A 22591-nucleotide genomic window follows, 5' to 3' on the forward strand; every position below is an offset into this window, starting at 1 on the left:
ACTGCTGTTGAGAACCTTCTGCCCACACAGCAGTCAGGCCACAGGGCTGTGCATGCACACCCACCCACCGTCCTTGTTCTTCTCGGCATCTTGGGGCTGCTGTTGGCACAGAACTGGGATGAATTGAACTCGACACACCTGTCCATGTCCAGCCTGTCATCAACGCTGATGTGGCAGGGCACAACACACAGCTCTCAAATCACTCACATTATCATCCATGCTTTCATTCCTGCTGGGGAATGGGGAACTTAGAAACACCAAAGACACAGAAAAGAGGTGGAAAAAGTTGGGATCTTTGGTACACTGCTGGTACCCTCATGGAGGAACATTTGTTGGGTTTTTTAAGGTCATAACTTTCCAAAAACTAGCAAAGCGGCTCAGCATCGGTCACCCAGTTGTGAACGGTTTTCTTGACTTGGCAAAACTGCAGTGCTAACTGCGGACTCCGTCCTTGGTTCAAACCACCTGCCCTGACCTGCAGACAAAAGCACCAGCACCAGCAGAAACTACATCAGCCACTTTTCTCAAAAAGCTCTCTTCAATATGTGAGAGGAAAGGAAAACATGTCAGACAGTGTGGATTAATGACAAGACTCTGAGCAACAGTTAAAAAGCAAAGGGCCGCAGCTTCTCTGGGACACCCCTCGTGCTCCAAGGCAGCCAGGCTGCCCTGGCTGCCCGGGACCCTGCGCTCCACGGGCTCTGCAGAGCTGCTCAGCGGGGAGGCAGCCTCGGGCACCTCAGGCCCTGGGCACCAGTGGCCTTCTTGGTCTGGATGGCTGCCTCTGGGCAAATGCAGCCTGCTGGCCCTCTGCTCTCGGCCCTAGCCCGGCCTTGCAGGGCTAATCCTGCTCCCGCTCTGAAACGTGCTCAAGAGGGACTCATTTGTTTCCAGCTTTCCAGGGCATTGATTTGCACCACAACATACTGAAGGACTAAGGCCTGAACAACAGGCCCTGAGCTAAATCTGCCCTCTGGATGACCCTTCCAACCAAATGTTCAATGGATCTGCTCCTTAACCAAGCGTTACTATCAATAGGGTCTATGCATTCATTCATTCATTGGTGAAACACGTCTTTATCTTTCAGCATGAAGAAATCAGACAAGGCTACATCTGGCCTTGCTTCCTCCTTGAGCCCTGGACAGGCTCAGGGAGAAAATAAGAGGAGAAGGAAATCAGATCTCCTGCCCCAGAAGGTCTGTCAGATTGCTCGTTCACCACTGTCAAAGCTGGGCTACTCTCACAGTGCAGTCAGAAGCCTGGTGGCCAAGAAAGGGGGAGGCAGTGTAGGATTTCCTAGTTCCTCGCAGTGACTTTCCCGAGCTTTGCTGGGACAGCTTTCCCCACCTGATGAGTGGATCTGGATGAAGGATAAAGTAAAAAGGGTGTCTGCTGATGTATCTTTCTTAACCACTAGAGGCAACCTTTTGTACCAGTGATAAGGTGCATTGCTTACCTTCTTCTTTTCTGATTTGCCTTTGCACTCCTGCATGATAGTAAATTACACTGTTGCTTCAGCTGGTGTCTGTGTCTGTGACTCTCCCTGTTGCAGACAAGTAAAAAATGTTATTAAAGAAAGGTCTTATGGAATATGGATGAGGCCATGCTACTTCAGCTAAGCAGCTAGCAATAGCCTGCAAGCTCCCAGTTGAAAACTGTTTAGAGAAAGAGAAGTTTGTTCACACAACAACCTATTCTTAGGGAGAAAAACAAGTGCATCTGCATAAATATTAGCTCTGTTCCATCAGAACCCACCAAGGAAAAATGGAAACAACCTGAAACTTAGCACATACACACAAATGACCTTCTGACCAATAAATGAGGCAGTAAGAAAACTACCAGTCAATGGGTGCTGCACATGAGGTCCCTGAAAACTGGATAAAATAAGTGATGTGAATAAAGAATTGGCTTTATCTGCATGAAGGATATGGAGTCTCGGCTGATTCATTACAACATCTCCCCACCACCAAAACAAACACACAGCCAGTTGAGCACAAGACCTGCCTCTCTGCCAGCCCATTTCTTGGAAAACACCCCTGATTGCCATCTCTGCAAGTGCAATCCCCACTTTCCAACTACCTTTTCTGCAGCCAGGTGAGAAAAGTCGTCGCTCCCAGCTCCGGACACCTCCAGAAACCAACTGCTTTCAGCAGTCACAAGCCTGAAATATCAACTTCCTTACTGAACCAGCCCACTGGGAGCTCACACAGGGAGGCCTTTTGTCCAAGGATACCCACACAAGAGCTCGAGGCTGGAGCAGTTTGAAATGCAACTCCTCCCGATGTTAAACCACCCTTTATCAAATGAGCACATACCAACCTGCCCCAAAGGGAAAGCCGGCAGGAAAGAGAAGCTCTTCTCCTGCAATAGCAAGCTCTGTGCTTCTTTCTGTTCCAGCTGGAGAGTGGAGGCCATGGGCTACTCCTCACTTTGGGAAGGAACCCTGGGAAACGGCCGGATCTGGGAGACCAGCAGAGGGAAGTTCCCCAAAAGGTACAAAAAGGTTCTCTGCAGAGGGGGAAAAAAAAAAAAAATTAAAAAAAAATTATATATATATATATAAATGAAGCATTTCAAAAAGTTCTCAGACAGAAATTTCTGCCCCAAGATGACAACCCCAAAGTCTCTGCGGTCTTTCAGGACACATCATTTTCGTCAGTCCCCCAAAGCACAATCAGCTCCCCAGCAAGACTTCAAGACTAAAGGACAAACCTTGCCCCCTCACCTCTCCACACCAGCCGAGGGAGTCTCTGTCCATTGCAAGATCTTTGTCAGTCTGCATTGGCAGGAGCTGGCTGCAGGAGGCATTTGCATTGGAAATCTCCCCAGATGGGGGGAAAAACAGAAGAAGCGATTCCTGAGGAAAGAAAATGGCAACATCCTTTGGGAAGACACCGGTGTGAGCTCCCTACAAGTGAAGGCCTTTCATCCCTTGCATCAAGCAACATCCATCCATGGGGCAGCACTAGCGTTTTGATGACAATGCTGACAAAATCACTGCCCCTTCCTGCTGCTGTTGCTGACTCCAAATCATGAGAGATGTTCCAACTCTGCAAAAAACAGGCAGAGATGGCGAGAAAAAAACAGCTAGTCTGCTGAAAAGGTGACCAAAAGAATGCTTTCTCATGTCCCCTTTTCATCCTTTCCCCAGCCAAGACAAAGCAATGTCCTTTTCCTCCGTCACCGACGGTGACTCAGGTACAGGATGCAGCGTGGGGACAGAGTCCACCACTGCTCCCAGAGCCCGCCCTGGCCACGGGCTTCCCGTGCCCTACCGTGCCGAGCCGAGCTGTGCTGAGCCGAGCCGAGCCGCGGCCATTGCCCTCCGGCCGTTGTGGCCACAGTCGGCGATGGACGCCATGCCGGAGCTGCCGCTGCCCGCCGGGCTCAGCGCCGGCACCTTCCCCGCCAAGCTGTGGCGCCTGGCGAACAGCCCCCGCGTCCGCTCCGTGCGCTGGGACAGCCAGGCCCGGGGGCTGCTCATCGAGCGCTCCCTCTTGGAGCGGGAGCCGCTCGGCCCGGGCGGCTCCCAGGGGCCGGCCCCGCACACCTTCCGGGCCACGCGGTTGCGCAACTTCCTGCGCCAGCTCAACCGCTACGGCTGCCGCTAGGTGCCGGGCCGGCCTGGCGATGCCGGCGCCTGGCGCCACTACGCGAACCCCTGGTATCGCCGCGACCGCCCCGACCTCCTGCTCCGCATCAGGCGCCGGAGCGCGGCCAACAGGCAGCGGCCGGCGGCGGGGCGGGAGGGGCGCAGGCGCCCGCCCTGCGGCTCCCAGCAGCTCCCCAGGGCGCGGCCGCTGCCGGACGGGCGGGACGGGCGCGCTGGCTTCAAGCCGCTGCCCCGGTTTTTAGGTGTCCACTCCACTTCCGGTGGGCACTGCAGTCCCAGGGAGTTCTCTGGTTTGCGTGTCGCCGTCAGGGCTGTGAGGGGAGCAGCGGAAGCACGGCCCCACGGGAAGGAGACAGTTTCAAAATGGACACCGCTACGAAATGGGGGGTGAGGGAGAGCGGTAAAGGTATACAAATGAACTTATTCACATGCAAACTTGGAACAATAACGGATACAAATGAATAAGTCTTTAAATATGTCTTTAACCTAGTAAACGTGGAACAGTAACTTATGCCCCTACGGAATGGGGCATGAGCAGCTACGAGCATTAACAAGGGTACAGGTGTGACGTAGCATTAACAATTGATACAAACATTTACAACACGGAACACTGTGATTACTTAAGTAGACACTTTATATGAACCTTCTGTTTCGAGATTTTATTCCCCATAAAACCCTAACAAGCTCAAGGTCCATTTATAATAAAAAAAAAGGGTAGTCAAGCTTCCAGGACTGCAGACACATGGAGGTGAGACCACCCCCTAACAGGCTGAAGGTCCATTTGTAGGAGAAAAATGGGTAGACAAGCTTCCAGGACTGCAGACACATTGAAGTGAGATCCCCAACAAGAAGCTCAAGGTCCATTTGTAGGAGAAAAACGGGGAGCAAAACTTCCAGGGTGTTCTCACTTTGATGTCTCTGCAGTTCAGGAGGTTTGACTATCCTTGTTTTTCTCCAAAAATTGGACCTTGAGCTTGTTTGGGGTGGTCTCACTTCCATGAGTCTGCAATCCTAGCACCTGACTACTTGATGTTTTCCTACAATAAGCCTTAAACTTGTTTAGGGGGGGGTCTCCCTTCCATATGTCTGCAGTCCTAGAAGCTTGACTACCCTTTTTTCTCCAAAAATTGGACCTTGAGCTTGTTTGGGGTGGTCTCACCTCCATGTGTCTGCAGACCTGGAAGCTTGACTACCCTTTTTTCTCATACAAATGGACCTTGAGCTTTTTTTGGGGGGTGTCACTTTTCTCTGTCTGTAGTCCTGGAAGCTTGACTACCATTTTTTCATTTGTAAATTGACCATAAGCTTGTTGACAGCAGACACATGAAAGTGCCACCCCTCTAAGAAGCTGCAGGTGCAATTTTTAGAGAAAAAAGGGTGGTCAAGCTTCCAGGACTGCAGACAAATGGAAGTTAGACTGCCAAAAAGAAGCTCAAGGTCCATTTGTAGGAGATAAAAGGGTAGTCAAACCTTCAGGACTGCAGACACGTGGAAGTGAGACCACCCCCAAACAAGCTCAAGGTGTATTCATAGGAGAAAAAAGGGTACTCAAGCTTCCAGGACTGCAGACACATCCAAGTGGGTTGCTGCATGGGCCAGTGTTTTTTTGTTTGCTTGTTTTTCTTTTTTTTTTCCTCCTCTTTTTTTTTTCTTTTTATTTTTCCTTTTTCTTTTTTTTTTTTTTTTTTTTCCCCAACAACCTCCTGGAGTACTACAGGAAAAGGGCAGAATTGCTGGACAGTGCCCAGTCAAAAAGGGACCTGGGGGTGCTTGTTACAGCAGCTGAACATGATCCAGCGTTGTGCCTTTGTGGCTACGAAGGCCAACAGACTTTTGCAAATATTAAGAATATGCTAAATTTTATTCAGAAAACATTTCCTTCCAAGTCAATATCAATTAAAATATAACAGTGTTAAGCAACTTTTGAAAAGCTGTAACTAAAGCTCCCAAGGTTTTATTACTTTTTATTACTGAGCTTTTAACAGAGCTGTTCCAACATTCCATAAGTTTTTGCCCGAGATTTTATCTTGCCCTCATTCACATGGAATGAAATTCAGGAGGATCAGAAGTTGTTCCACGAGTCACAGAAAGGCCACTATTCCCAAAGGAGTGCAGAGTTTTTAGGTTGCTTCTCATGTACCCCCAGGAAATATGCAAGAGTCTGGTTTAGTAAGCCAGAGCATTAACTAGAAGCATGACATGTAAGATTTGATCTCTTCCCCTTTCCCTCCTCCTGCATTTGACAGTCTGGAACTGGGAGAGTGGCAGGATTGCACTCTTTAAAGTTTCACTGAAATGAAGTCTACAAAACAAGCTCCCATTTTTATGAAATCACACTTCCCCACTCCAGATAAATCCTATTTCACCAGAAAACCTCTGCTCAGCTCCTTTTGTACATCCATTCTATGGGATATCTGCTTTCTGGTCCAGAAGCACTCTGGACTGATGAGGTAAAACAGGTAAGAGAAGAGATCACAGAGACTTAGTAAAGGAAGACCTTCCCAACCCATTTGAAGAGTTAGACATAACTAACAGCATCTCCCACGTGAGCATCAATTAAGAAGTGACAAAGGGACAACACCTGAAAAAAAGCCTTCAGCAGACTTTGCCTGTCAGCCCCATCAGCCTCACTAACATCATTTTTATAAGGAGGACAATCTGTGTTCAAGGTTGCTTCCTGAACTCACTTCTCCAAACTGTCTGACCTGCAAAGGTGATGGCTTTGTTGTCACTGACCGCACCAACTGTCCTGATGGATCACTAAGCTCTCCAGCAGCTTCTCAGTACTTTTTAATAGGCACAGAAATGGGAAAGCAAAGAAGCTACAATAAAAAATTTAAAACACACAAACAAAAAAACCACAAAGAAACCGTGGAGAGTCTTTGAACTTCAAAAAAAAAGAAGGCAAATTGTTGTTAAAAAACCATAGCAAGCACCCAGTGCCAACCAAATTAATGCTTAGGAAAGCTTACAGAGTCTAAAACACAGTATTATTCTGGCTTCCTAATTTAGTGATATAGAGTCAAAGTTTCTATTTGACATATCCCACATAATTGCACTCAATTGTAGCACTGCCATTCAACAGAAGCCAAGGATCCAGAAATGGAAAGAATTGCCCAATGTGGTATATTCAAGGATCTCTCCTTAATATCGAACCAGATCCATGGCCTATGTTCTCATCACTTATGCCATGTGTTATACAATGCACTTAGGCTTAGGAAGTATTATCAGAATAGCTCTAAAAGTAGTATTTCTGAAAAGAAAGGGAAGAAGATTAAGACAAAAAGAACGTCTCTTCCAGGTGTTCCCAAACAGGGCCCAACTCTTCTGACAGACGCTTCAGTTGGCTGCCTTTACCTTGGTTTGGCTTTTAAGCAGAGATACTCATTCCAAGCTCTTCACTTCCCTCTAGCTCCAAATAATTTGTTCATTAGTGAACGGGACATTATTTTTTATGCAAATCAAAGGCCCAAAGGAGTTTATTTTATCACCAATACTTCTATCTGTACAACAGCTATTAAGAGAGCAGTACATCCACCCTAAACCTAGCATCAAGGTATCCTGTTGTGCTGCTGATCAATGATACTCTCTCCAGTTCTGCCCCTCAAACAACACAGGGAAGAGTATTCCCAACAAGCTGAACTTTTTCAGGAGTAAAGTTGTCCTATTCCTTCCAATAATGAACTCTGGATCCCTGGTGAGTAACTCACATTTAACCGGCAGCATTCTGGGCTGCTCCTATTAACTGCAACAGCCTGGACAGCTTGAACCTCAACAAAACGTGCAGTAAGCAACTGAGCTAATTTAACCTCATTGATCCTCAAACCAGTAGAATAATTTGATGTCCACACAGCAGCTTGTGCACCGCCTCCAACATAAACGTGGCCCTATAGGAAATCCACACCAACAATGTGCTGCAGCCCAGCTGCCAGAGCTATCAGGCTGGGAGAATCACTGCACAGTCTCTGAGCCCCCTCGCCAGCTGCACGGCATGGGTCACACGCTTTGTTTGTTCTTGTTAACAGTCAAGGGCTTGTTTCCAAACTGGATGTATCCTGACATCTCCCCAGTGCCGCAGTTTTATGGAGGAGGCTCCATTTTATCTGTAAACTGTTTACCTCCAGTTTCGACATGAACACAAAAAGCATTGCTAGGAGAGGCAAACACAGAAAACCACGCAGCACTGGCACTTCTCAGGCAGGTACTGAGCTGGATTTAAGCTCCCTATTAATCATTAATTACAGCAGCATTTCAAAAATTTAGGTTTTGAAATAATTTCAGCACTACTTAATCACAAAGGATGTAAGGTCTCCCTGAATATTTAGGGACATCTACTTTCAGGGAGGCATTTTAAGAAATGTTCTTTGTATATAAACTATTTGTTATTTAAATTACTGCTGAAAGCCAGATGCTTTATTTTGTTCAATACAACACATTTAAAACAATAACATGAGATTTTAACAGCAAAATCACCTAGCCCACAAAACACCGTTCTATGTTGACTAGGGTGGCAAAACAAGGGTAGTTTCTAAACACAGAAAAATAAATTTAAAAAAAGGATTTTTTCTAAGCATGTAAATGCAGGTCTTGGTACCACATACCAAGAACTTCACTTGCAAAGGAACTTGGTCTTGCTAGAGTTTTAAGTACGGTGGTTTTTTATCAGACCTGGCCTCATTCATGCTTTATGCCACTTGTAAAATGGAACAGGGCATTTTAGGAAAGAAGTACCTCCCTTCAACTCCTAAAAGCTGTGACTGAAGCCTGTTAAGTTTCAGTAGCATTTCAAATATACCAGGGCATCCTCAGCTTTACCTTCTTTATAGGACAAGGTACAGAAACCCACTGGCAGTTAGAGGAGCCACATAATCAGTGTTCAGCATTTCTACCAACCAAATGATCCCTGATAAATAGATACGACCTAGCATGAGAATTCACTTTTACTTCAGCATATTAAAAGTTATTTATTTTAAGGATAAATATATATCTCTTTCACAACTACACTGCAACAGAGACATGAGTCCAACAGCGAAACAGCATAACAAAAATACATCCCCCTAATATAGCATATCCACTGCTTTTTCTTCATCAGCCATACAATATTGATGGAAACAGGAGAGATTTCTCTTTCCTTCTAACACAGCAGGTTAAGCGTCTTGAGAGAAGTCAGATGTCACTATTAACTGCAAGCACACAAGAAAACAAACTCATGCCAAAACAAGGGATAATAAAATTGAAGTCTAAATGGAAGTTGAGAGAAAAAAAAGTCCTGCTCCAACAGGTTAATCTCTAGCTAATTCCTCTTGTGACAAGTAGCTTTAAATAGCCATTTCACTCAAATTCTCCTACAACAAGTTTTCCTTGGAAATGAAACAATTTCTAGAACAAGCATAACTATCTTTGACCACACAAAACAGCATTTCATCTTGAACTACTCTAGCAAAAAGTCAACTTTTTTAAAAAGATTGACTAAGAAGACAATTGGAAAAGTAACTTTAGTCAGAAGTGATAGAATCAGCTGTAAATACTGGATGGGAAATTCCTGAAGAGACAAGTTTTCCCTTAGAGAGAGATGAAATACAGCAATTTACATTTCCCAACAACAATACTGCCTTTCTTTCCAAGTTCACCCAGAAAACTCACAGTATAAATCAATAGCACAGATTTGGCTCTTACACGCACCCAACTCCCAGGACATTTTGTCACGCTCATCGTGCTGCATTCACTGCCTCTCCCAAATATTAATTGCCTTCACTTCTATCTTCAATATCTACTCGTGACTTGGGGGATTTTGCTTCAGGTTTTAATGCTTGGGATTTTTTTACATAGGACTATACACCTCAATAATTGTATCCAGGAAAGACTGGGTTTGATGCCATTTTTACAGTAGAACCCAAATTTTCAATACTTTCTACCTACTTGTCCATTAACTGTTCATAGAACAGAAGGACAATAAAAGCCATAAACCTCTTACTTTAGTAGCCTTCTGGAGGTGTAATTCAATAACTTCTTGCAAAATAAAACAGCAGCTTACAAAAATTAAAAAAAAGAGTCTTCACCACAGTAATCATTACAGCAGGGCAGATGCAACAACTATGCATTTGTTTAGTCCATCTAGACGTGGAAAAGGATTAAAACATGTAGACAGTAGCACAAGTCACCATCACTTATTATTTAAGCCATAAACCTAAGCATACTTCTGTGGGAAAATTAATTACAAACCTGGGGGAAATCAGATCAGTCACTAATCAGGCAAAGTGAGCAGGAAAATACAGCTATGTTGTCCACTCCTGATTGAGTCGCAGGATCAAACAGCACTAAGTGCAAGTGAAGTGAGGGGGAGTTATTATTACGCCTTTTCATCACTGGAATCATGCTGCCCCAGACAACCCCGACTTCTGTGTCTGGGCTAATTGCAGCCTGTTAAATGTCACAAGGAGACTGCAGCACAGCAGCACCTCAGAGGAGGGAGAAAGACAGTTTAAGGAGGGAACAAGGCAACGAGAAAATTCTGTCCTACAGCTGAAGGAGAAGGAAACAGCCAAGCTAACAGGACACCTGCAAAACAAACAAGGGTCCACACCAGGCTGTGTGCACACACCCGCATGCACAGCCACACCAGCACTGCCTACTGGAAACACCTTCCCCTGTGATAAAATATCAATGCCAAAGGCCAAAGGCTTTGAGAAAAAAATATAAGTTCAGTGATAAGGCAACTTTTCTAAATCCATTTCACAAATACTTGTTATTTCAAGCCTTAAATCACTAGTGGTAGGATAATACAGCAGACTTGGAGATATAGATTTATGCAATTTGCAGTTACTTAAGAAAAGGGCTTATTTATACCTGTGTATTTTCACCAAACCCAACAACTGCAGGTGTCATTAGGCTACACTAAAAACTGCTCCCCCTTCAGTTCAATCACAGCCATGTCCTACAACTCATGCAGTCTGTTCTACCTCTAGGTCCACTAAGGATCGATTTCCAAACTGTGTCACAACTTCAGGATGACACAGCATCCAAGTATTACCAATAAATAAATAACAAAAGCTCTGTTTTTGAAGATGAGACACTAATTTACCAGCACATAATTGTAACTGAGCTGTTTCATACTCCAGCTGAAACACTCCTGGTTTGGTGTTGGTAGAAGACATTCACTGCATATGACGCTTTACGCATCACATTGAACTAATTTAACTGTAGGTGAGCAATTCTCTCAAGTTCCTGACTGAACTGCCCTATTGATCAGTTATTTCTCCTTAAAAAATATACACCTGAATTTTACTCTCCCTCCCAACTCCCATAAAGAGAAGTGGACTAAAACTGGTTATAAAATGTTAGTAAGTGTGCCAGCCAGCAAGTATCCGAGTGGCTTAATCATTAAAGCTGCCGTTCATTTCCACTAACCACGTGGATGCTTTCAAATGTCTCAGTCCCAACCAGAAACTGTAATATTTTTACAGACCATAGGAAAGCAAGATGGAAAATTACCTGCTGTACACTATGTTGATGCACGTGAACATGGATGCCATTGGGCATAACAACGGCAATTCTGGAGTTGGATGTCCTTTCTGCTTGTTCAGTGTACTCTATACAGCTGCCTTACAAACATGTCAATGTAGGGTAGCAGTTAGGTTTAAAATCAGTTGCAACATGGCTTAAGGAACGAGTCATTTTTGTAATCCAAACTCACTAGGATCCACATCTGTAAGAATTTCACAGAAAACCAGACAAGTGTATCTGCACATCAGCAGCTCCACAGCACAAACTGTGAGGAACAAAGGCCAGTGGCTGCTCAGGGACCCTTCCCATGAGGCAGCTGATGCACAGGAGCTGCTCTGTGTAGAGTGTGATGATTTACCCAGCCAGTGTTTAAAACGCCCATATTACCTGATATCTGCGCCTATTTTAAGAAGGGGAAGTACTGGGAGCAAAGTCCCCCATGGATTCCATGCAGAATTACAAATTCCTCTGTTTGGGTGCAGAAAACTGTTTTTGCTAAGGTGACTAACTTAAATTTTTCCACACTTAATTTCACTGTTCCTCCTACATCTAGTATACTGTCAGAATGAGAGAAAACTGCATTCTACCCTAAGTGCCATTGCTACGTCAAACAATTCTTTCAAATGCTGTTTTTGTTGAGCATCCTAGTAATTGTCCTATCTCAAAGACCGGCTTAATCCTTTCTGAAAACAGCTTCTCCTTTATGCTTTTAGAATTACTAAATTTTTTAAGTAATTAACATTTTCCCTCTGACTAGTTCTGTTGGCGGACATCAGCAATTTGAGGCTGTCCCCACAATTCACTTGCTTTGTTCTCTGCATTATCCCAGACTGACATTTAGGTTTAGTTTGCAGGAGGTTTAAATCCATCACTCACCACAAAACCCAAATCAGTGATTTCAATAATGCCTGAAACACCAAGGAATTTGGGAAAGGACAGGAAGGCACTCCCACACTTTAAGGGACCGGAGAGAAAGCTTTAAGCAGTTTCTCAAGCGTTCCCCCCTTTCTGACCACTGACATTTGGTCTTGCTTGCTCTATGCTGGGTGTTTCTCCTTGGCATTTCTGTAGGAATGGGCACTGCTCCAGTGAGAATAAATGCACAGTTGAGTGTCATTAATATACTGATCTGTAAACATCTAAAGCAGGTATTGAACCACCGTCTGACTGGAGAAAAACAGCCTGTGGATCAGAAATAGCAATTCATTACCAAGACTTTTTTTTGCTGAATTGTGCATACAAAAAAACCCCTGAAAGATTCAATCAAATTCATTTTACTGTAACCCTTTCAAAGATGAACGAAAAGCCTCTTGGTCCATTTGAAAACATAGGGATAACTGTGCTTTCTTTTAGAGTAGCACAAATTTACAAAAGTTGCCAGAGGAAGTAAGAAAACAGTAACAAAACCCACCACAGATAAAACTTCACAAATCCCAATTCCAAGACACTGACAGAAATGGTTTATATCTAGCTTTGCTACTGAAGGCTCATTTGCAAAAATTGTGACCACAAAATGCATCACAAATTGGTTTTCTACCTCATGACTGCTGATTACTAGGTAATAGAATATTAATGGTGCTTTTTAAACATCTAATTTTTCTCAAGGTGCATAAATCTCTGTAAAATTGCTTTATCTTACTTTCCAAACATTTGAAAGGCTGCTCTTCAGATGTTTGAACAGCAATCTTTCCACTACAGGGCAGCACACTTCCTTTTCACACAAGTAACACACTCATCAGATTATTTCCACCTCCTGATACAAAATCAGATGCACTCTCCAAAGAGGGAAATGATTCTCCAGCTTCTGTACCTGAAGTATATTTACAAATTATTTACGAGTGTGACCAGATTGTACCATGTCCCTTCCTAAGAGCTTCTAAAACACACAGTGAATCCAAAGGAAGCAAAACAAGATTTCTAAAGCAGCTGAGTCAACTTTCATAGAAGCTCTTTCTTTATCCAGAAATACAAATACTTTTTAGAAACCAGCAAGGGTATTGATGTTACCAACACAGAGCACATGGTTTGGTGTGACTTTTATGAATTTACAGCCTAAACTACTACTACCACTTGGGCATCTGGCTGAAATACTTCTCTCCACTAAACATGCCTGTCTGCAAAGAGATAAAAGTTAAACAGACTGTTTCCTTGAGGTTCTCAAGAAACCTTTCTTCAAAAGGATAAGCAACTGAAGTTATTTTGTCAGCAGCAGCTCCCTCAGAAGTACCCATTTTCCTGAGCAGGGGATATTTGTCAAGAAAGCAAACTGCACAGCCAGAGCAGGGAGCAGTTCAGTCACACAATCAATAGTTCAAGGATGAGAGACCCAGTGCTTTGGTACCAAAGCCCATCAGCCCAGTGAGAATCTGCATGAAGCACAACTGCCAGTGCTGACCGGGACATGAACTGAACAGGGCTGCCTTTCACTGCTCTTTCCTTACCATAGTTATTATACCTGGAAGTGAAAGGTTTTACACATTGTACAACCTACCCAAAAGAGTACCTCCCTGCAATGAAGCAAAACATGAAAAACTGTTCTCACGGTAGTACTCCAAGGGAGGAGAAACACATCCCTAAGAGCTCTCTCTGACCTCCTTTTTTTGCAAGCTTATATTGGGATGGGGCAGGGACAATACCTAATCAAATGCTATGAAGGATCTTTTCAGACAAAAAGGCAAACTTTGTCAATACCAGATAGAGAAGTTCAGACAGACCTTTTGAGAAAGAAGTAGAAATTTACAGTAAATACCACCACTACATCTACTTTCAGATGAGAATATTCATTGAGAATTTAACAGAAAAATAGATTTCAAAGACAATAAACCATAATCCTTAGCTCTAGACAAACTCCCCACAGTACCAAGACATGGCTCAATTCAAGTGATTTTGAGCAAAAAGCTCCTTTGAATGAGGCGCATGAAAGGCTTGACCTCAATTTTGCATTTCACAAGGCAGGTTATTTTTCAGGACATCAAATAACCAACCAAAATATGGGTCAGTTGTTTGACCAGACTATGTTTCGTGAATGAAATCCAACAGCTCAATTACAACTTAGCAAACTCAAGCCATTTAATTCCAAAATCCTAAATCACGCTGGACATCTATGAATTGCAAAACTGCACAAGGTCAGGACCTCTCTTCTGATCCTTGGCCACTTGGAAGAAGGGAATTGCAGAAAACACCTACTGAACAGTACAAAATTTGAGCACTCTTTTCTTTTGCAAGCACACCATTCTCTCTCTTGTCTCACTGATGGCAACGAGCTTATTTCAATCAACATGTTTTCTGAAACACTTAAAAGATTAGGAAAAAAACATATTGCTCGTGCTCTGAAGATACTACCATTCACTGCCACAAGACAGCCTGAACTCCAATACAGTCATTAACAAAGTGGCCAACTTGCACGGAGAGTCAGTTTTAGAAGAGTGGAAGGACTGAAACCAGAAACAGGACTTGAAGTGCTGCCTAATCTGCCCCTAGAGCTAGAGAAAAGCAGACAGTATTTGAGCCTGAATGCTCTCACTGTGTCATTCGTGGCTCCAGGCAGTCCACACAAATTTGAGATTTGAATTTGGGAGTCAGCAAACAGGATTCAAGGCTTTGTAGCTACAGGTGGTCTCAGAGCTCTGAGATTTGACTTTCTTTGAAAGATATTCAAGAACTAAAAAGACGCAACAAAACTCAACTTATAACAACTTTCAAAGTTTTACTTTACCCTATATTTGCCTGGTCATTAAACCTGGAAGAGGATTTAAATTTATTTCCACTCTTTTAGAACTATAAATGCTTACGCCAGCCAGGTTATTGTCCAATTTCTATTCCTAGCATTCTGAATGATAGTGATGACTTTCTTTTTACATTTATTATAATACTTACATGGACAGAAGTAGTGGTGATGCATAATTTTGGCTTTGTTAATTCAGCCGAGACTGTCTTATGGATTTAATTAAAATTCTGCTACCAAACTCTAAGCTTTTGACGTATTGGCAATGCAGAACTATCACCTTTTATTCATTTAATTGTGTAACCACCTCAACCCAAAAGTATCTTTACCCACAATCTGCTTGGTCATTCCGTCACAACTATTAAGGACAACTGAGTAACCCGTTCCCATAAAGCACAAAGATTAACAAATGTTTGGTTGGGGGTTTTTTTTTGCCCGCCACACAAAAAAAGTGCACATTTTCAACACATCTTTTGGGCTGAATGACAATTATACACACAGCATATGCTGTTTCCCTCTGTAAGCTGTAGACAACATTTCTATTCTTTCCTCTAACAATAAATTTGAAGTGTGTGCTACATTCATATAAGAAGAATATATAACCCAAGAGTGCCGGCTGCAGCCCCACAAAGCCACCAAAAGTTTATTTTGTCTCGCAAAAGAAGGCAAGCACCTTTCAGAGGCACTACCACTTCCTTCTCTCCTGGATACAGAGCCCTTCAGGCAGATTTGGCACACACGCTTGCATTAAGAGGACAAGATGGAGCAGTTCTGTCAGTGCAGCAGATTAAAAAAACCTGCCACCAAGAGGCTTTATTCCAAAGGCAATTCTCTGATTCACAAAAGGTCTGCCTACCATACAGCCAAGCAGAGGCTCCCAGATGGTGCTGGCAAAGCAATCTCCACTTTCTCCCAACAGCACAGCAGCATGTTGATGTCTAGTAAAAAATATTTCCAGTCCTGATCCCTTTGCTGTCAGTTCTGTAACATGCACTGCCCTGATTAAATAAATAAAAGCCTATCAACCACCAGCAGTTTCAAGACTTACATGAAGCTCTCCTACTCTTAGGGAAAAAACCCCATGAAGTCAGCATTTAAAACCAAGAGAAAGTGCTTGGAATTACATCTCTTTCTTAATGACAGTCCCACTATTCCCTAAAGTTTGGGGAAGTTCTTTAAAGCAGCAAAATGTTTTTGGCCAGGTGATCAATAGTTTGCTCCAGTACGAGACAGGACTAACACTGGACAGGTACCTCTAAAGTCACCAGAAACCAGCAGATTGCAGTTGGCTTCTCTCACAGACACACCTCTAAGTGATCTCGGCTCCCAATTCCAGTCTCCTCCACCCTGGCATCCACACATGAACAAGTGGACTAAGCAGCATTGCTCAAATCCTGCTGCACTTGCTTAACCTCCATAAGATCTCCCAAAAGAGCTTTACTTTGTGTCACTTCTGCTCTCCTTCAATCCTGCAGCTCTTCTGCAAGCTTCTGCTCAAGACTTAGCACTGACTACTCAAAAAATCAGAACACAGGAACTCAGAAATATTTCAACAATTAAGCTTTCTTCTGGAGTAGAACCAACCATAGAAATCATACAATTAGAATATTTCCCTGATTTTTATTTTAAACTTTAAAAAAAATCCACACTAATAAAAGGACCTTAATACATTGATAAAGTATTCACCAGGTCAATGAATAAAAAGGTTGAAGTTTCTCTCAAAGGAAAAAAAAAAAAACCACCAACCAAACAAGTCTAGGTGGGAGATAACAGGCACAGCACCCTGTGTCACATTTTCTGTCTTGAAGAAAAAATAATGGGGATGTTTGGACAAGTATTTATCAGAACAAAGCCTACAGTGGCCCCTGAGGATAAAGTCAAATTTTTCCAATGCCAGCTAGTCAGTAACTCATTGAGACTGTTAAAAAAATGAACTCAAGGACACCGGCAAAAGCAAGATTTGAGAACTGTAAATACACTATCAAATTTCTACCATGTGAAACCTATTTTGATGGCCACAACCAGCAAGACACATTCCCTCATGCACACATTTGTCACACCGGGTGATTTAAAGTGACCCTGCAGAAAAACTGGTTTGCAAAGACAGCAGACAAGAAAAACTTAGAGGCCACAAAGAGTACAAGAGGAAAAACTGAACTTGCTAATGATAGTTCAGTTCATGCACTTGTGTATGCAGACCCAGCCAAGCCACCAGAAGGTGAATGAAAAATCTGAAAGCACAATTGAGCAAACCTTCCAAAAATACCTATCACTTAAGAGACCAATTTCATATGCACGTGATGCTGAATCAAAAGAATTGAATACTTAAGCAGGAGGATAAGAGTCCATACCATTGACACGAGATCATTTTTTCCTCTTAAAACAATGGGAGAAATGTCTTGTATAAAAACAATTGTTTTCTTTAGGACTTCTGAATTGCACTAAATATTAACCTTCCTAAAACTGCAATGGCAACCCCAAATTTAAAAAAAAAAAAACTTGGGACAAGAAAAAACAGTGATATATATGAACACAGTTCAACAGATCTCCACAGACACTCTTACGTTTCAGAATTGAGTTCATATTGACTATCATACACATTAATTTGAAATCCCAGCTTCAGTCTTTCATACAAGTTCTACTTCTCAGCATTTTTAATGAGGAACTAAGATCTTAATAAAGACATTCATTTCATTGTATCAGAAAGTCCTTTGCCTGCTGTACATTTTCTCTGCAGCTGTAGGCATGCATGAGTATGCCTAGCATGTGCATCTGCGTATTTCTATTTACACTAGGAGTACTTCAATATTCATCTGCAGTTATGTATTTATGTACACAGCTAAAACCCCATAGCTAGGTTAGACATGAAGCGATGTATTTTAATGGGGGTCAAATCTTCAATCCAGCCTGGGATTTTCTGCTATTTAAGAGAAACAGGCTGTGGAGCATTTGACCTTTTTCTCCAAGAGCAAGATAAAATGTCCCAGATGTGCCAAATTCTCGAATGCATTGTTTGTATCTCTTGTAAGAACAAGTCTCCAGGCACCTGAGCAAAGATAACCCACCTTACATGGATACCTCACAGACCGGCAGCAAAGTGCTGTCATCTTACCAACCAATATTAAAAGCAGGCTAATGCATGAGGCTGCCAGAGAGCCTTAGGCAGCGCTGTTACATCTCACATTTCACACTTGGTTTGCTACAAGAAGCAGCAAAAAATAGTATTTTTGGCTCACCAATATCAACAGGAAAAGACCAAGTGCTTTCCGTAAAGAAGGATTCTCACCTGACACCAGGAGCCCCCTGGAATCTTGGATACAATCAAGCTCTATCAAACACACTGCTGATATACCTTGCAGGTAAGACAGAATTTTACACCAATCTCAGTTTCCCAGCTTAATATATTCTCTTTGCTGTGACAGGTAATTATGCAGAGCAGGACAGCCCTCTCAATTCCTGTCTTGTGAAACAAAGATCGCCTGAATTAACATAACCAGTACAACAAAACACTTTCTAAACTTCCACTCAAGAGAAAAGATTCCCTTCACAAAGACGGCCGCTTAAGGGCATTGAGAGGATTTTTTGGACTTGGGGGACAGGGACAGAGCAACATTACTTGTTTGTTTTCAGTTTTGTGCAGCTCCTCATCTGCTTCACCAGCTAGTGAGAACTGACAGAAATGCCACCTATCTTACCTAAACAGTTCTTACCTGACCTTTTTTGGCTTCTCTTGAGACAGACAGCAGGACTCTGGCACTGCTAAAGGAAAAAGTACTGCCTGGGATCTCTAAAAACACAGATTCTCAGAAAGAAAACAGTTTAATGCATCAAACAAGAACACTTTCTTCCCTCAATACTGCTTACATATTTTCACCTTTTCAAAGTCCCCAAATAAAGCTTAGAAATTAAACACATCAATGCTACATTCAAATATTTCTCTCTTCTAACCTAAGCCAGAAAAAAAAGAAAACCAAATCAGGAAAAGAAATCCTTATTTTTACTGCAAGAAGTCTCGGTTTTCCACATGAGAAGCCACATTCTCAACAAACAGATGCCAGAAGAGTCAACATTATTGAAGAGGGTTGAAGTGAGCTGTCAAATTACCTTCCGTCCTCTGAGGATGTGCACTACACTTCCAGCATGTTTCCAGCTCTCACATTCAGAGTGTGAGAGCCAGGACTAAAACATCTGCTGGGCCTAACGAGGTCCCTGTCACATCTTTGTGATAACACATTGCTCATGTCTATCATGTAACACAGACAGAACATATTCTCCTGGTTTTAGTCCCTTAGATTCCTTGGTCTAAGCAAGAAATTGGCAGCCTGCCAGGCTTCCTATGGACCATTCTGGGGTGGGACCACCAGGTAAATCTCCCCGAGTCCGGCCATGATATCCTAAAGAGAGACACTGCCCTCCTTCCCCATGGATAAATGGCATGATGAGCAGTGCAGCAGGAGCAGGAAGCTCTGCTAAGTTTCCACCACTGCCATGCATTTTCTCTTCACTAAACACCCATTTACTTGCAGGAAGAAAGGCTCCCCTAATAGAACCTGTTCTTTTTATTGCAACCAAGAGAGAAATGGGCAAAAAATAGCTTGAAACTATACCAGTGTCAAGCTATTATTAACTAGCAGGCATACACTGACAGTAGGAGAGATGAGAGGGCAAGAGGACTTTCAATAGCCAAAGAGCCCTTTCATCATCTGAGCAGCTTCATCTATTGTATTCAAATAAGTGTTAAAATACAGAGAAATCACACATATCTAGTGCCTTTACAACGAGTATCCAGTTGCAGATTTCTTTCTGCACGTGACTAAATTTAATGCATCCTTGCCGTGTACAAAAAAAAAAAAAACCTTGTGAAATGAGAGGTGCTAACATTTTCTAACAAATGGGATGACATTACAGAACAGGATCCTTTTTGTTACTCATGAAAACAACATGCTCTTGGTGCAATTGATTTCACACATAAACGGCAACAGTTTCAAAGCCCAACATCGCTATTTTGGGCCAGTTAGTAGAAACCCATTTCTAAAGCTGATAGCAGCTCTGACAATTAATTACAAGCTCAAGATCAAGCAGGTCAAATCCTTGTGAAATCCCTAGACATCAATCAGAATGACTCCTGAGGGCCTCCATAGAGTTCAGAGCAAGTATTCCCTCTGTTTGCAGATCATCTTTCAGTGCTCTGAGCTGCACAGATTATCAGCATGAAGATTTTATGGAATAAGATCAAGGTAAATAGGGCCAGGTGTACAATTTCCTGAGTTTAGGTTCAACAGACTTGCCACAGGTAAATAACTGCTCACTTAGGCACTTATACATCTTACAGCCAGGTGAGGGGTGGGGAAACACTCCCAAAGGAGACTAAAACACACTGCAGGGCAAACTGCAATTCCACCAGTCCACATCTGCAAATCTCACTGACCACAACCGTGCTCAGCATTCCATAAAGACTCTTAACGAATTTATGCAGCAGCAGTACAAGTTGACAAATACATTAAAAACATTTTTAAAAAATAACTATTATGTCATGATGTTCCTCATGCTGATCTAAGTCAGGGTAAGAGCTGAAGGGCATTTCCTTGTGAGCTGACAGGCCCACAGAAATAACCCAGCCATGACTGTCCCCAAGGACAACAAATGGGGCAGACCCCACTCTTCCAACAGGCTGAGCTAATCAACAGATCTGCACATCTACTGCAGAATCTGCAGAAGAAATCGATTGAAACCATTTCTTGTTATGGATTCATTTTGCCAAAAAATTAACTGTGACGGGCTGGCACGGTAATGACTTGAACTTTTCCACAATACCATGAAGTACTGATGCTTCTGGAAAAACAAAGCAGATTCTGATGTGCCATTTAGCCTTCCTAGAAAGAAACCATGCCAACAAGATGAGATAATCTTGAAATTGCCATCTCCAAGCTTCCTAAAACTGGAGAGAAGCTTTGAAATCTATTCGGACTCTGATTAAACTCAGCAAGCAACACGGTAAAAAATATATTAAATAGAGCTTTTAAATAGACAAACTGCAACAGTATTTACTTATTTTCTTCTATTTCTCCTCCCTGGAATCCAGTACTCAAGCAAACTTCTCACATCTACAACAGCATATTGACTTTTTGACACTATGATCATTAAAGTCAACGTGGAAAATACATGCCCAAATAGAAAATCTAGATGCTGAAAGGAATATCAACCAAGTCAAATCCAACTTCTAAAAATAAAATCCTCAAGAAGTGAGTCACCCACCCCCAAAACTGTACCACTTATAGCTACTTTATAACAGAAATGCAGGAAATATCAAAGGCCTTTTTCCACTTTGGAGGTTTATGCACAAAGCTGAAGTCCAGCACACGTTTGTTTGTTAATGGTTGAGACCTCAAGCAGAAAAAAAACCCACAAATAATCCCCAGCCAACAGTATAAATCAACCTAAAGAAAGCTCATCATTTACTGAGTATCATGGCCATAAAGCTGCCCAACAAAGAGAGGGCAAGACAACCTTCATACTTGTATAGCAATCTAAACTGAAAAGCATCCAAACATACCACGTGGAATCACTAGTGCGACAACCAAGACAAAAAAAAATCTCTGCTATCAATCTTCAGCAGCCAGCTCACACTTTTTTACCCTCTTTTATAAGCCATTTCTTCTTACAGAGTCACTTCCAGGCCCTCACTTTGAGTCTACCGTGTTTGACAGATCAGCTACAACATTTTTCTTCTGTAAAACAACAGAACTTAGACCAGATTTTACTCAGCCACAGACTCTGCAAGCTCAGGTGTCGTTGCTTTACACTCACTGTGTCAGGTTCTCCTTCCACCAAGCCTGAAGGTGCCACAGTGAAGGAGCTCTGGAACTTGCTGCTCTGATGAAGGCACTTGGTCCAACTGCAGTGTTTCCACTCTGTCTAACTGCAACCTTGATTGATGCCAGCTGCACCTCATTTGTTCCATCACCAGGTTTTCCTGAAGAGTAGCACTCACCCTCCAAATTTTAACCCTGTAGGGGACAAAATTAAATTATATAAAAATATACAATGAACATCTATATTATTTATAAACTGGAATATTTATGATTTATTTAATGAAACTGGAAAGTTTAGCCCTCTAGGGGCTAAAATTAAGGGGACAACAAGTAGAAAGACAAGAGAAGCACGGTCTGTCCAAGAAGTAAAAATCACTCAAGGCCCATCAGGAGTTTGAAAGTTTCCCTCAAATAGTAAAGATCACACAAGCAAAACAGAAGTCTCCAAAGTATCTAACAGAATCATTTTGTATAGATTACATCACTACATCCACCATTTAGTTAATTCATTAACGAGTGCTAAAACCCCTCCTTTATCTGTACAAAGACCAATCATGCACAGAAAAGAGGAACATATGGGAAAGAAATATAGTCTTGCAACATGCAGGCACGTGGGAGACAGACCTTTTGGGGATCCCGAAGGTGGCAGCACAATTACTAAATTACCTAAGCAAGAGTCAGCCGCCAAAAACTCCTGGGGAAGCACCACGGCCCACAGCTGCCCCTGCCAGTGTCATATGGGACAGCTGCAGCTTGTTTGGAGGAATACCTAAAGGTGATTCACCCAGAAGGAAAGTGATCCTGCTTTAAGATAAGTCTCTAGTTCTTAAAGGATTGCTGAAAGTAAGAGTACATTTATTTGTATGTTTTACACTTAACACTTGCTTGAATACCCCTCCAGAAATGTTGTTAATCTGATAACCAAGAACATGCCATTAA

The 22591-nt window shown here is 42.6% G+C and overlaps 1 long non-coding RNA gene and 1 pseudogene across 1 annotated transcript; one reads left to right on the forward strand and one right to left on the reverse strand.

The window, feature by feature from the left end:
• LOC136303528 (inhibitor of nuclear factor kappa-B kinase subunit beta-like) overlaps window positions 1-1092 on the forward strand; it is a 110708-nt pseudogene extending 109616 nt beyond the window's left edge.
• Window positions 1093-1458: 366 nt separating this feature from the next.
• LOC136303539 (uncharacterized) lies at window positions 1459-3132 on the reverse strand. The gene is made up of 3 exons (XR_010724248.1): window positions 2726-3132; window positions 2320-2508; window positions 1459-1543 (listed from the first exon to the last, which is right to left on the reverse strand). It is a non-coding gene; the product is annotated as an uncharacterized lncRNA (long non-coding RNA).
• Between the last annotated feature and the right edge of the window lie 19459 nt (window positions 3133-22591).

Source organism: Chamaea fasciata, unplaced genomic scaffold (assembly GCF_029207755.1).
Source record: "Chamaea fasciata isolate MVZ Bird 193981 ecotype frontalis unplaced genomic scaffold, bChaFas1.0.hap1 SCAF_36, whole genome shotgun sequence".
NCBI classification, from domain to species: domain Eukaryota; kingdom Metazoa; phylum Chordata; class Aves; order Passeriformes; family Sylviidae; genus Chamaea; species Chamaea fasciata.